At 39.6% G+C, this 16,134-nt stretch overlaps 1 protein-coding gene across 13 annotated transcripts in view; it reads left to right on the top strand.

The window, feature by feature from the left end:
- Positions 1–16,134, top strand: part of cmss1 (cms1 ribosomal small subunit homolog) — a 226,718-nt gene that overhangs the window by 132,502 nt on the left and 78,082 nt on the right. For 2 of the 13 annotated variants that reach the window (XM_052015191.1, XM_052015194.1), the window contains exon 4: positions 15,284–15,351. The exons of the other annotated variants lie outside the window; for them this stretch is intronic. The gene's annotated coding sequence lies outside the window, so the exon portion shown is untranslated. The remainder of the gene's footprint in view (positions 1–15,283; positions 15,352–16,134) is intronic. 13 annotated transcript variants of the gene reach the window in all.

Below are 16,134 nucleotides of genomic sequence, written 5' to 3'. Positions count from 1 at the left end.
GACATGCATCTTTGCTTGTGTCATAAACTGGTGGTCTAGGTGATACAACCTTTGAATAATATGCTGTTTTTTTCATTTCATCATATCAATTAAGTAAAGATATGACAAGTTCTTCAAAAGGCATTTGATTACTACCCAATGAAATACAAAGTGTTGTTTTATCATTGTGATTCTGGAGTTTCTCAAGTATCTATCCTTGTGGTTAGTTATTGTGAAGGTAGTGAACACAGAGATGACAAAGCTATAATAAAGAAGAGATTATAATTGTAACAATTTATTCCATTTTTAAACAAAAATGGTAACTTGGTGAAATGTTCAGTGAGAATATAGGAGTAATTGCTGTGGACGTTCAATTATTTGAAGCAATAACTTTATTGGATAAGGCAGAAAATGTTGATGTCATTGTCACAATTTGGCAAAAAAATGAACTGATATATTTTATATTCCATAATTTTTGTACAGTTGAATATTTAGTTGAATATACAGTTGAATAATACAGTTTAATGTTCTGAAAAGGCTAGATTGAAGGTTATTGATTTTCTAATAAACATTGTAATGAATGTCTATCTACTTATTCACAAAATGCTTAACTGTGAAATATACAGTTTTAAAATATGCATTAACCTTCAATATTGTATACAAAAGAGAAATTATCAACTGCAACTGAAAGGCTATCTTATTAGGCAAGTTTAGGAAGAAGCATAGTGGACATTTAGCTGAAATGCATACATAGAACAATACAGCACAATACAGGCCCTTCGGCCTACCATGTTGTGCCGACCTTTAAACCACACCTAATACTATTTAACCCCTTCCTCCCACATATCCCCTTATTTTAAATTCCTCCATATGCTTATCTAACAATCTCTTGAACTTGACCAACATATCTGCCTCCACCACTACCCCAGGCGGTGCATTCTATGCACCAACCACTCTCTGGGTGAAAAACCTCCCTCTGATATCTCCCTTGAACTTCCCACCCATTACTTTAAAGCCATGCCCTCTTGTATTGAGCATCGGTGCCCTGGGAAAGAGGTGCTGGCTGTCTACTCTATCTATTCCTCTTCATATTTTGTATACCTCTATCGTGTCTCCCCTCATCCTCCTTCTCTCCAAAGAGTAAAGCCCAGCTCCCTTACTCTCTCCTCATAATGCATACTCTCTAAACCAGGCAGCATCCTGGTAAATCTCCTCTGCACCCTTTCCAACGCTTCCACATCCTTCCTATAATGAGGTGACCAAACTAGACACAGTACTCCAAGTGTGGTCTAACCAGAGTTTTGTAGAGCTGCGTCATTACCTCGCGGCTCTTAACCTCGATCCCATGCCTTATGAAAGCTAACATCCCATAAGCTTTCTTAACTACCCTATCCACCTGCCCTACCTTAACTCTCATCATCCTTCCGCTCTTCACGTACGTGAAAAGAGCCTTGGGATTCTCCTTAACCCTACTCGCCAAAGCCTTTTCATGTCCCCTTCTTGCTCTCCTCAGCCCCTTCTTAAGTTCCTTCCTTGCTACTTGATATTCCTCATGAGCCCTAGCTGATCCTTGCTGCCTACACCTTATGTATGCTGCCTTATTCCTCCTAACTAGTTGTTCCACCTCTCTTGTCACCCATCGTTCCTTCACCCTGCCATTCTTTCTCTGCCTCACCGGGACAAATTTATCCCTAACATCCTGCAAGAGATCCCTGAACAAAGACCACATCTCCATAGTACACTTCCCTTCAAAAATGTCATCCTAATTTACACTCTCAAGTTCTAACCTTATAGCCTCATAATTTGCCCTTCCCCAATTAAATATCTTCCTGTCCTCTTTGCTCCTATGCTTGTCCATGACAATGCTAAAGGTTATGGAGCAATGGTCACTGTCCCCCAAATGCTCACCCACCGAGAGATCTGTCACCTGACCCGGTTCATTACCTAATACTAGATCTAATATGGCATTCCCTCTAGTCAGCCTGTCAACATACTGTGACAGGAATCCATCGTGGACACACTTAACAAACTCTGCCCCGTCTAAGCTTTTGGCACTAAGCAGGTGCCAATCAATATTTAGGAAGTTGAAGTCTCCCATGATAACAACCCTGTTATTCTTGCACCTTTCCAAAATCTGCCTCCCAATCTGCTCCTCAGTATCCCTGCTGCTACCGGGGGGCCTATAGAATACTCTCAGTAAAGTAACAGCTCCTTTCTTGTTCCTAACTTCCACCCATACTGACTCTAGAGAGGATCCTTCTACATTATCCACCCTTTCTGCAGCTGTAATAGAATCCCTGACCAGTAACGCCACCCCTCCTCCTCTTCTCCCCCCCTCCCTATCCCTTTTAAAACATTTAAATCCAGGAATACTCAATATCCATTCCTGCCCTGGTGACAGCCAAGTCTCTGCAAGAGCCACAATATCATAGTCCCATGTACTTATCCAAGCTCTCAGTTCATCACCCTTATTCCTGATATTTCTTGCATTTAAGTAAATACACTTTAGCCCATCCACCTTTCTACGGTTATACCCTGTACTCTGCTTCTCCTTCCTCAAAGCCTCTCTACATGTTAGATCTGACTTTTCCACATCCACTTCTTCCTCTGACCTACCCCTCTGGTTCCCATCCCCCTTGCAAACTAGTTTAAACCTTCCCGAACCACCCTAGCAAACCTGCCTGCAAGGATATTGGCCCCCCTCGGGTTCAGGTGTAACCCGTCCTCTCTGTACATGTCCCAGCTTCCCCAGAAGAGGTCCCAATGATCCAAAGATCTAAAACCTTCCCTCCTGCACCAACTCCTTAGCCACGCATTTGTTTGCCATCGCCTCCTATTCCTATCTTCACTATGACGTGGCACTAGCAGCAATCCTGAGATTGCTACCCTTGAGGTCCTGTTCTTCAGCCTTCCGCCTAGCTCCCTAAACTCACTTGTCAGGACCTCGTCCCTCTTCCTACCTATGTCGTTGGTACCAACATGTACCACGACTTCTGGCTGTTCCCCCTCCCACTCAAGAATACTGTGGACCCGATCGGAGACATCCCAGACCCTGGCACCTGAGAGGCAACATACCATCCGGGATTCATGCTCACTTCCACAGAACTTCCTGTCAGTTTCCCTGACTATTGAGTACCCTATCACTACTGCCCTCCTCTTCTCCTCCCTTCCCTTCTGAGCAGCAGGACCGGTCCCAGTGCCAGAGACCTGGCTACTGCTGCTTGATCCCCCTCAACAGCTTCCAAAGTGGAAAACCTGTTATTGAGGGGAACAGCCTCTGGGGTCCTCTGCACTGTCTGCCTGTTCCCTTTTTCTTTTTCTCTCCCCTGAAGTCAAATAATTGTTACCTGAATTGTTTTGAATATTTGGCTGAAATTTAGGCAGGACAATGATTGAATGCATCTAATTTCTCTTGAAATTATTGCTGCAAATGACTTTCACTTTCTTTACTTGTCTGTATCCCTTGTCCTTCATTCCAGTCTCAGTTTCTCTTTTTCCTTAGAAACATAGAAAATAGGATCAGGAGTAGGCCATTTGACCCCTTGGGCTGATACTCCTTTCAACATCACCATAGCTGATCATCCACTTCTGTACCTGGTTCCTAATCCTCCACCTTCTTGAAAATATTTAATGACTTGGCCTAAATTGCCCTTTGAGGTATAGAATTCTACAGATTCACCACCCTCTGAGTGAAGACATTTCTTCTGATCTCAGTTCTAAATAGTATATCCTGAGGCTTTGACTCCAGGTTCTGGTTCTCCAGCCATTGGGAATATCCTCCCTGTTTCTAGTTTGTCTAGCCCTGTTAGAATTTTTTAGGTTTCTTTAAGGCCCTTTCATTTATCTTTACTTCAGTGAATATAACTCAATCTCTACTCATACGCTAGTCTTGCTATTCCAGGAATCCATCTAATAAACCATTGTAAACTCCCTTCATGGCACAAACAACCTTTCTCAGATAAGGAGACCAAAATTGCACATAAAACTCCAGATAAGGTCTCACCAAGGTCCAGTATAGCTGTGGAACAACATCCTTGCTCCTGTACTCAAATTCTCTTGCAATGAAGTCAGACATACTATTTGCCTTCCTAACTGCTTGCTTCACCTGAATGCTTGCTTTTGGTATACAGGGATGCCCAGGTCTCATTGCACCTTCCTCTTCTAAATCTATCACCTGTCAGATATATTCATCTTTATCCACGTTATTACTGCATCTGTCATGCATTTGCCTACTCACTCAATTTGTCCAAATCACATTGGAGCCTCTCTGCATCCTCCTCAAAGCCAGTATTATCCCTCCCCTCCCCAGCTTTGTGTTGCCGGCAAACTTCTAGATGTTGCATGAGTTGCCTCATCCAATATCTAGATGACTAGCTGGGCCCATTCAGTGATCTCTGTGGCACCCCACTTGCCATCCAGTCATTGCTTGTCATCCAGTGAAATATTAGTTTATCTCTACTCTGTTTCCTGATGGAGAACCATTTAGTTCAACGTTGCACACTTTTCTCTTGTGGAACTTTATCAAAAGCCTTCTGAAAGTCCAAAAAAAAAGCATCCACTGTTTCCTTTTTCTATTTAACAAGTTACGTCTTCAGAAAACTCCAGTAGATTACTTAAGCATGATTTCTCTTTGATGAACACATGCTGACTTTGTCCAATCCCATTGTTTTCCAAGTATTTTGTTTTTGTATCTTTTAATATAAATTCTAGCATTTTCCCCAGTACTGACATTGGGCTTACAGGTGTGAGATTTCCTGATTTTTGTCTTCCTTTGCTCCTTTTTTAAATAGCAGGGTTACATTTGTCACTCTCCAATCTGTAGGAACTACTCCAGAGCCTAAAGAATTTTAGAAGGATCTGCATTTCCACTCTGCTGCTCTCATCTGCATGTCTCTTCTATTTGTCTCAGTTTTTCCTCTTTTACTCTGTTTCTGTGGCTCTCCTCCTTCAATCTGTCCCTTTCACATCTCTCTCCTTCACATCTCGCTCTCTCTCTCTCTTTCCCTTCTTTCATTTCTATCTATGTGCAGCTTTTCCCTCCTCTTTGTTTCAAGTTGTTTTCTCCTTTAATATTTTGTTCCTTTGACCTTATTTATTTTGACCTGTTTGTTTCTGAAATTGCAGGAAGAAGTCAAAATTGGCATGTTAGTTGAATAGAAGCAATAACAGCAATAGTGATGTTAACAGGCAAATTAGGTACAGCACTACTGCTGGCTCCTTTTTAAGATTGGGTGAAAAGAGAAAGTGAGATGGTGAGCAGTCTAAAATTCTTATTGTTACTTTCTGAAGTTTGTTGGAGATAAGGGCAGAGACATACTTGGGAACACCAGCCTTGTGTGAGACACTTCCAAGAACTGGTAGTGTTTGGATTGTGAAAAATGTGACTCTTTCACAATTTCTTTTCCTGCTACTGTTGTCCCGCTTCCACTGGTAATCCACCCTGAATGAGGTGAAAAGCAATCATTTTTTCCAAGTAAAACACTGACAGAATTATTTGTCAGCCAGCAGGAATTGAAATAAACCAATAAAAGTGTTAGTTCTCTTCTTAGGAGCACTACCATATTGTATTCAGCTTCCTCTGCCAGCAGTTTGCTCCCCTCTGCGGTGGGGGCTTATCTTTGTAGCCAGTGGAACTGAATACTCCAATTGAAAGTGCTGCTGTGAAAGAAAGGTAAATTTCTGTTTTATTCTCCTCAGTCAACCATTTCTGCTGATGGATGTTTCAGGGCAACATTTGAAAATTGGGAGAGTTGCTTTTTGGCTTTGAAGTTGGGAAATTGGGTAGGTCTGGCTTTCATATATTGAGTGTTCCTGGAATCAAGTAACAAAGCGCATACAGTTGTTTGACTTGGAAGTCCATTTTAAATAATAGAGTTGCTGAAAAGGTTGTTGAGAGTTAAATAGGCCTTTTCTTTCTGCATTCCATTTTAACCTGATGCTTTTGCCTTGAATACTGTGGTCTAGCAAAACGTTGTCAGATATAAAGCTTTGGAACTGAACACAGATTTAGATGGACAGCTGAGCAGGCCATTGAGTAATCTTTCATAATTTCACCACAAATTTTGAAAAGAATGATTAGAAATTCCAAATGCTTTGAACACTCAGAATGGAGTCCCTTTTTATTTTCTGAAACATGGAATATGTTTATGTATATTTGACAGTGCAGAAAGCATCCAGTTGATGCTTTTCCCATTCCTCATTGCCAAAGAACATGGAACAATACAGCCCAGGAACAGACCCTTTGGCCCACGATGTTGTTTACTTTGTTGTTAACAAGAAGTTATTTATTTTTGACAGTAATTAATGTGGGCATGTTCTTGATTCCTTTGATTTGTCCCATTCGTTTACTAGCAAGATGTATTTTAATTGTATGAATACATTATGTATCAAGTATAGAAGAGATGAACGAAACATTAACTCTTCTTCTCTCTCCATAGACAATGCCTGACCACTGAGTATTTCCAGCATTCTCTCTTTTAATTTTGTATTTGTATACAACATCTATAGTGTGCTCCAGAATTACTTGAGTCCGCTTTTGGAATTTGTTTTTGTGGGAAGAATCCAAGATTTTATCCTTCCCTTTAGTCTTTAAGACTGAAATACTTTTCTTAAAGTATTGCCTTTTTAGTTGCAGTAGATAATTAAATATACCTGGTATTCATTGTGTTGTTCTTCATTTATAAAAGAATCATGTCTGAACTGTCCTCTTAAATTTTAGGTTTGAAGCATGGTTGTTCACCAAAAAGGCTTTTAGTACAAATAGACAGGAGCAGCAATTGTATCTGCCGAGAAACTGTTAGAGTGCAGACAGTTGGGCTCCAGTATATTTATGAAATGTGCACACGTATCACATTTGTAATGTTATCCCCATACTTAAGGTTGGTTGAAGATGTACCATTTTAGAAACTGAGGTTATTATACCACATTATCCAAGCAGTAATTGTGATGATGGGGTTGCAGTGCATTGAATGGTTTCAGCAGAAGAGAGGTCCTGCTGTCTGACAGGATTCAGATATGTCAGAGTCAATGAGCAATGCTAACTGGGGATGTGTATTATGTCAATTATGTTATTGTTTTGAGAGATGAGCCTTTTGCACATGGAGCCAAGGAAATGATTAGGATTAGTACGGGATCCAGGGTGCTGGGTTACTGGTGCATCTGGGTGGGTGCATGTGTTGAGGAATCCTCTGTGGTGAATGGGCAGCTGAATTCCTCTGGATACTGGCTTGACGAGAACCAGAGGTACAACTCTAGCAGTGCTTGTGCTCACCTGCTGTATGCTGTTTAAGTGCCTTTCCACTGACCTCAAAAACTCCCACAGGGGCTGAGCCAGAGTAGCTAAATTGCCACAATCCTGACAGCACAGTTGGGATTTTGACAATTCTTGTGGAACCATTGAACCATAGATATATAAATGTCAGTCTGATAAATAGCTTAAGAATTTTTCTCATCATATATTTATTTATTTATTCTACTATAGTACTTACTAATCTTCATAAATATTTGTAGCATTTTTTCCATTTATGGTATTAAGTAGAAGTCCACTTCACTGCTATGTGAGTACACTCAAGAGTGCTGTAGTGGTTTGCATAAGTTTAAAGTGATTCAGAAAAGTAATCAAAAGTTTACTTAAATCCCTCAAGTAAGTTAAAATAATTTGTTTTCTCGGTACTGTGAGTTAAACTTAGATTAATGCCACTTTTTCATTTAGTGGAACATAGACTTGAAAGACTAATTCTATTTTCAGTGAAGCTTTTTAAAGTAGTTCTTGGCCTTTTAAAAAGATTTTAGTGGGCTGATCCTGGTGAATCAGACATTCCTCTTCAATTACATCAGTGCTCATGCAACATGATTGATGTTATAAGGTTCGTGGGGTGACGTAGTGACTAAAGCTAAGTTTACCTGACAATTGTTTGTTCCGCCATGCTTCTCTGCTTAACATCTCAGTGTGAGGAAGCAATATGTTCTCGTAGACGTCTATATGATATATCACACATATTTTTTTCTGTGCTGCCCCTTAATTTCAAAGCTTTCCCCTTTCACCAAAGTTTTCTGGTATAGCTAAGTGCCACAAAGAATGTGCAGTGCCACTATTAGTCTTGCATTACCTGTATGGCCTTGTCTGAAAAATGGAAAGTCATTGCCCTGAGGTGCATACTGTATCTTAATATGATCCATTCCAGTTAAGTGAGTATGTGTTAAAGCTGGATTATTTTTTTTAAAAAAAGAGTGGACTCTTTAAAAACACAATCTCCTTCTTTCCCTCGGGTAGTTTACTGTGGGATTTTCAGCTTCCTTGCGTTGCACAATAAAACATTTACAAAACATTCCTGTATTGGATTTAATTGAATGTGCAAATGCTGTGAAACTTCCACATTTAATTCAGAACATGCCATAAAACTTGCCAGCAGGAATCAAGCTGCTGTGTGTGTAAATATGTGACTTATTCAACAGTTTTGGATGTTTCCCTGCTTTGCTTTATTCAAGTTCTTCAGTTTGGCTCTTTTCCTTTCTGGAAATCCATTTGAGCTGAAGGTTTGCTACACATTTGGCTCCTTCATTTGCTGCTTGTACGTTACAAAATACTTCCACTTGTGAAAGTACATTAATCGTACTCTCCATCATCACTGCACATCCTTCATGAAAACATTGAACATAATGATACTAATAATGGACTTCCATAATCTAGAATAATAAGAGGAAAGTAAGATGTTGACAGCAATTTGCATAATACAATATTCATAGATGGCTTGTTATCAAAAAAGAGCAAGTATGTCCTTTGCAGTTTTCTAGTGTCACACATTTGAGTACTGGCATTGGAGGAATTTATTACTTCTGCTATGGCTTTGGAGGTTGCAGTGACAATGAAATGATCAGCATTTGCTTTCATTAACATAGTGAGATTGGTAGTAACTTTGGTGCACATATAGCTTAATATGGAAACTGCAAAGATGCTCTCGGTAATTCAGCCCACCTCCACAGCTTGCTCTGCTTGTAATCATCAATGAAAGCAGAGGGAATTCAATCTGAACTTACAAATGAGCCAGACCAAGGTTGTATTGAGTTCTGAAGCTGAATGTTCCTTGCATAACCCAAAGTGAGCATACTTAGGCAGGTTATTGGGGAATGAGGATAAAGGAGACTGCAAATGCTGGAACCTGGAACAAAAATAAAAATACTGGAAGAACTCAGTGAGCCAAGCAGCATTCGTGGAGGCAAAAGGTGTATGTCAACTTTTCGGGTCGAGGCTCTTCATTAAGAATGAGAGGCAAGAGGAACAATTGTCAGTACATAGCAGTAAGAAAGAGGAGTGGAGCAGAGGCTGGTAGGTGAAGGGTGGAACCAGATGGGGAGGGAATGATGGGCACATGGAACTAGGTAAGACTGGTGTGGGACTGCTGGTAAGTGATAGATGGGAGCCAGATGGGGAAAGGCATGATGGGCAGATGGAACCAGGTGGGAGAGGAGAATGGGAAAGGTGAAAATAGGGAAAAGAAATCTAGGTAGACAGTTGAATGTGTGTGGGAGAAGAACACTGGGGGGGTGGGGTTGAGACGTGTGTTACTTGAAATTGGAAAATGCAAGGTTTATACCATTGGGTTATATGCTCTGCAGGTGGAATATGAGATTTTATTCTTCCAATTTGTGTTTGACCTCTCTGTAGCAATGGAGAAGACTGAGGACAGACAGATTGGCATGGGAGTGGGAAGGAGAATTAAAGTGACATGCAACTGGAAGCTTGTGATAGTCGTGCAATCAGTACGCAGGTACTTTACAAAATAGTCATCTAATCTACGCTTGGTTTCTCCAATGAAAAGGAGCCCACTTAATGATCACTGAATGCAGTAGATCAGGTTGGAACTTCTGCCTCACTTGGAAGGGCTGTTTAGTTCTCTGGATGGTGGTGATGGAGGAGGTGAAAGGACAGGAATGTGGGCTGCTATAGCATTGTCTATTGCACCTTCTGTTTCTTGGTTGATGATTGAGAGTAGATTGGTCAGAATGGACTGGAGGATAGGCTGATGCATTATTACTGCAAGATCAATGCTATCCACTTGACTGCTTCAATTTCTTTCAACTTGGTGCTGGAAAACAATTGGTATTGCCACTGGTTAGTTGCAGCTATTGCTTTGCAACAGCATGTGTAGAAAACACATTGAAACAGCGATGGGAAAGGACATTGATGAGATTATACTAATTGCATTTCACAAGGTAGTTTTTTATTTTAAAAGGACAACTGAAAAATGTTGCTCTTATGAATATATATAATTATAAACAATAGTCCACTTGATTTGCTTTCCATAAGAGGTGAAAATTGGAAAAGATTCAGATCATGCTGAAAGGTATAATAAATGCAAACAGTTGATGTAACATAGGTTGTTTCCACCAGACTAGGACATAAAAATGCAAAATTCACATATCTAAAGCTGTTAAATGTTACTACACCCCAAATGTTGAGGTATACTTCGAAATTGTTTGTATTTGAAATATATTTACCAGAACTATTTCACAGTGATAACTGAGGAGAATTCTGGAAGGTTGATCTGCACATCCATCTGCCAATACCTTGGTGCAAAAGTTAATACTGGTGTTGCTGCTGGAGCTCCTGTCAGAATGCTAAACTCACATTTATCTGATTTGGATTTTAGGTAAATGAATATCCAACAATATAATCACAGTCCAACTGTGTGATTAGATGTTTCGAATTCTAATCTTAGGCTAATTACGGCTTGCTCAAGAATTAAAGGCTATCTTGTGTTTTTGCCTTGTGTTGAAACAGTATTTGCTCTACATAGTTATGAAGTATCTGATGCAATATAGAAGAAAATTTATCTGCGTAAGACATGTATATTTTAAATATTATTGCAGTTAAAACTTCTGCCAAATGTCCACTGTTTATATAAATTCTTTATTTTAGGAAATCCTTTATAATGCCGAGGTTACATAATGTATAAATGAGAAAATCTGTTTATTTATTAAATGCCAGTTCATTGCACGATTTTGGAAAACTTTAACTGGGCCCTATAGTCCTGTGTAATTTCTGAAGAGTGGCATGTTTTAGCAGGTCCTGTTTCTTTTGTAATGTCCATTTTATTTTGGGGAAAAAAAATTATTGGCACTGAGATTATATTAACATTCCCACAAATTGTTATAATCATTGCATCTTCATTTTACTCTACATAAAAATAAATGAATTCTTGTGGGATGAAGTAAAGCTGAAATAACCCAATTGGAATGGTCTGAGATTGTTAGCGGAGCAACAGGAATGTGAAGATTGCATGTTCTGACGCTCCCTGGCTTAGATTAGGCTATGATTTGTTTTATAGGCGATTATTATAATGCTGTTTTTTATAAGCATCTTTAATTTATTATGGTTTGATTGACATAATAAGCTGAAAATAACTTATGATGTAATGCTGTATCATTTTGCCAGAAGATGTGGTTTGTCTCGTTCAAAACTCTGCCACTTTTTAAAATGTCATGTTGCAATTAGTTCCTGCCTGTGTGCTTTCTGGTCTTGAACTGCCAGATGGAATCAAATGATATGGAAAGTCCCATGAATGCATTTGGTTATGTTAACCTAGAGTTAAGCAGTATTGTCCAAAAAAAAAGAAAACTTGTCTTAATTCTCTTTTTCATCTCAGTAAGTGGCACAAAATTGTTACAAAAAGGCCAATTGGCGGTAAAGGCTAAAATAGAATAGGCAACCAACTGTGCACACATGATTTGAGAACCAAAGTCTTCAAATTACTGGGAAAACTACAACTTCCAGAAGTACCCTTAAAAACATTCCTTATATTTATCCTAAGCTTTGTATACCCAATCTTGGATTTCCGACTTTTCTATCACAAAAAAATTGCATATACTGTCCAGCACACTAGAAAAATGTTCCCTGGGAGAGGTAAAAAAGAGATAAAGACCCAACCTATCTCCCCTCTATCTTTCAGTCCAGACAAAGGGTCTTGACCCAAAATGTCAACTGTACATTTCCCTCCACAGATAGTGCCTGACTTGCTGAGTTCCTCCAGTAGTTTGTTTTTTGCACCAGATTCCAGCATCTGCAGTCACTTATTTCTCCATTCTCAGTGGGGTTGCCATCATAATTGTTTTACAAACCACCAGTGGCTCAGCATTATTTATAGTGCACAGCTCACCTAACTACATACGCAATTTAATAGCCAGTATCACACGTGAAAACACGCCAACAACAACAAATAGCCTGGCACCTATCTTTCTACCAAGTGGAAAGACTACTCATCGGACCTTTAGTTTCATAGCCCACAACAGCAAGGGTTAACTGTTGATGTGCTGTCCATCCTGCCTATCTTCCCCCACTTGAAACATTGTCCAAGGTTCATTAACTTCTCACGTTGTCAGCCACCGAATTTGTTCCCTGAGGTTTTTTCCTGACCCTAGGGAGCGATCAGCTCCTAGCAGAATACAAGGAAATGAAGTCGCCAGTGCCAACAGCATTCTTTAATTCCCTTGAAGAAGGATGTCTCGCATGATGGTGGAGGACATTGATGTTGTGCATTTAAGCTGAAAGACATTTAAATTCTGTCGGTGCTTGGGAGCAGCAGACCAACAGCCACACTAACAACCAGAATCGATGCCTTACAATTTCTAAACAGCTTGAGGATATTCGCCAGTAGAGAAGGCAGACCTGCCTTGATGCAGTTTCTCAAGAATTTCATATAGTAGGCAAGTTTTTCAAACTCTTACACATGTCCTATGCCTTCCAGCTCTCAATAACATACAAGGTCCTTGAACACCTGTTACACAGACTGAGGCCAACCCTAAAAGCAGCAATGACCTATCAACAGAAGGGTTTTTGTACATGGCATAGTTGCTGCATGCATGTGCTGCTCCTGACCTCCCACATTGAGGTTGGATTCCAGGAAAGACTGAAGTCAGGAGAGGTCACGAGCAAAGATTCTATAGCTATGGCATGGCTCTTAAAACACTCCAAAATAAAGTCCTTTGTGTGCTTAAAACAAAAATCCAACAACTAATTAATTCCATGATCATCAATCAGTGCTCTTGATATTCAAATTGGCCATTCACCCACCATCGACAGATAAAAGACACAAGAGCAGTCCTGCCACTAGCCCCCTTCAACATGTATACCAGTGATATTTCTCCCCCACCATCCCCAAAGTATCTTGGCTCTTCACACATGATAATGGCTTGGCCTCAGCTTGCCAGGCTAAAGAACTTAAAGACATTGATTTATTCAATGTGCTGAAGTTCTTTCAGAATATTTATATTTTCTTTTTCAGAAAATGAAGCTTCAGCCTAATGTTGTCCTGTTGTTTCAGCCTTCCATCTAAACAGCTTGAAAACCAGGGAAGGTCTGCAGCTGTCCACTCACCCACAATTCAACACCAAAATATTCTGGGAGCACTCTTGATCATAAGCTGACTTACCAGCAGCACCTCCAGAATATAAAAGTCAGGTTTAGACATAAATCTTGCATCGACGTTGGGGAGCACCACCTGGGGCAGCAGAGCCAACACATCATGCACTGCTTCATGTGCCCTGGTCTATCCAATAGCAAAGTACTGCTGCTCGACCTGGCTCAGGAGCTACCACAGATGAGGTAGGTACCCACCTCTGGGAAGTCACAAGGATCCTTTCTGAAGAACCAAGACTAACATAGATCAAGTGGTTTCCTTCTCTAGTCCACATTGAACCTCCTGATATCTAGAGGGAAAATGTTCTCCTGAAAGAACACCACCTTGAAGCACTCCATTTAACAGTAGACCTTGAAGATCTCCCATGTACATGTTTAAAGCTCCACTACCTCTAATGGAACATACTCCAAAAGCTACAAACTAATCATAGTCCCACCTCTTGATGAGACATCACCAATCATAACTTATCAATCAACTGTGAATAACTACTAGGCTTTAACCTTCCAAGGAAAACCTGAGTAATCATCAGCTACTTGGGGACTGAATAGGGAAGACCGGGTATCTGATCCACAAGTGGAACTTGAGGAATGGCATAAATTCTGACCATGGCCACTCAAGTTATACCCTTGCTAGCATACTAAACTCCAACCCTGGGAGATTCACTTCTGACAGCATCACAACTGATCACACTGCCTCACCTGAAGCTATTGAATGATTTGCTAACCTTGACATCAAACCATGACTACTTCCCAAACCAGACTGGGATTGCTGATCAGTGAGATCATGTGGTTCCCATGGTCTCAACGATAAGCTCAGAGTTGGCTTCTTTCCTGAAATTCACACTGGGGAGGTACTCCAGTAAAAATAGGTCAATAGGTAGTTGGTTGCCAACAACTGGTAAATGCAGCTCGGTAGAGATTCCAGGCCAATATCTTTTCTACCAAAATGAGTAGTGGAAGCAAGTGTGCAGCATCTTTCATGCACTTATTTCCGATTGTACTGCTCAGTGTTAATTTGTTGTGTCTTCAATAATAGGATATAAAAGTATTTGGGGGAAGAGTCAAGAAAAGGGATCAAGGTATGAGTGAACAGGGTTTTTAAAATTTCAAATATTTGACCATCATATCACAAACACAATTGTGCCAATAGCCACTGAGAAGGTTACCATTTTCACATCAAGTTTCCCTTTGAGCAGTAACATCATATTGTCTACATTTCCAGAAAATATCTGATTACTGTATTAAGCTGCTAATATTACAGCACAAATGAAAGCCATCCAGCTTTTGCCAATGCTATGTCTTCCATTGGAGATTCATACCCTGATCTTATTTCTTGACTCTTTCCCCAAAATGCTTTTACATTCCAGATTTTCAAGAATTTTTTAAATTGGTTTTTCAAGTATTTCCTGGTCTCTTTCTTATTAGTCACTTACAGTAAAGCATCCCAAAGCATCCCCCACTGCTCTGTTCTTTGCGTCTGTTGTGCCCTTAAGAAGGAAAAGTAAATGCTTTTCCTTTCACTGTGAACAAGTATACATCTATGTACAAATATTTTCTTTATTAACTTCAAGGAGACTTGACTTCTTAAAAAAAAAGCAATGAATAGTGCATTCCAAAATACATTCTTGCAGAGGTGGTAGAAGCAATTTCAATGTAGTTTTCCAAGCTGAATTGGAAATTATGCTTGAAAAAGGAAGAAGCTGAAGGGCTGCAGTCAAAGAGCATGGTGTGGATCTACTTGAAAACTGTCAAAGAGCTGGGGCAGATGTAGGCTGAATGGCCTCTTTCTGCATTGCATAATTTTATGATTCCAGTTAAAATGAAAGAAACACTGCTCAACAATAGTTATTTGCTTGGAAAAAGACCTAATCCATGCTAATTACATTACAGTAGTGACTACATAACAGAAGTACATCATTGGCTGTAAACTTCTTTGGGATCTTTTGAACTTGTGAAAGGTACAATATAATTTTAATGTTTTTTTTATGGTGATGTTCTGTTTAAAACACTTTTGGAGCAACCATTGGTACTGGACAGATTCAAACATGACAAAGCTGCTGCAAATTTAGAAAATAGCTCCTATTTACTGAGTGTTTGTTGATCTCCTTAAAAATTCAATATTCTGCAAGTAATCAACTGTAGAAACAAAAGACTTTGTTTCAGTGCTGATGTGGTATTTGTTCTGCTCTGTCCCATATTGAAAGGATTTATTTTGTATTTGGTGGGGTAATGAGTTAAAGAGGTTGTTTCAAGTGTGCTGTCAACCTGCTTACACGTTTATGAATCCTGATGTCATCCCCCACCAATTAAATTGATGCATTCCATATGTAGGACTTCATCTTTCTAAGTCAATGGCCTCTCATACCCAGAAAAATAGTTATCTGCAGGACAGACTGCTGGAGAAATTAAAGGCAAGCTTGCTTTGTACACCATTACATTTTTATCTACTATACTTCAGTAAAATAGAGATTCATAAAATGTTTTATGGAAAGGGTCATTTTGTAAAATTAACTAAGTCAAATTTATTTCTGTTTGTAATTTTGAATATTTATCCCTTTTAGGTAGTAAGCACAGGTAAGATTAAGTGCCCATTAATACCTCAAAACACCATTCAACACTGTTCTTGCAAGCTATTATTTCCATCGTTTTTTTCTCTCTGAAGTTTGTGGATGTGCTGTTGCCTCCATTTTCACCTTGCAATTCCAGATCTACATCTTTCAGACTTATTGTACTGAAATGCT

Source organism: Pristis pectinata, chromosome 4, assembly GCF_009764475.1.
Source record: "Pristis pectinata isolate sPriPec2 chromosome 4, sPriPec2.1.pri, whole genome shotgun sequence".
Classification (NCBI taxonomy): Eukaryota; Metazoa; Chordata; class Chondrichthyes; order Rhinopristiformes; family Pristidae; genus Pristis; species Pristis pectinata.
This window is presented reverse-complemented; position numbering and strand designations above follow the sequence as displayed.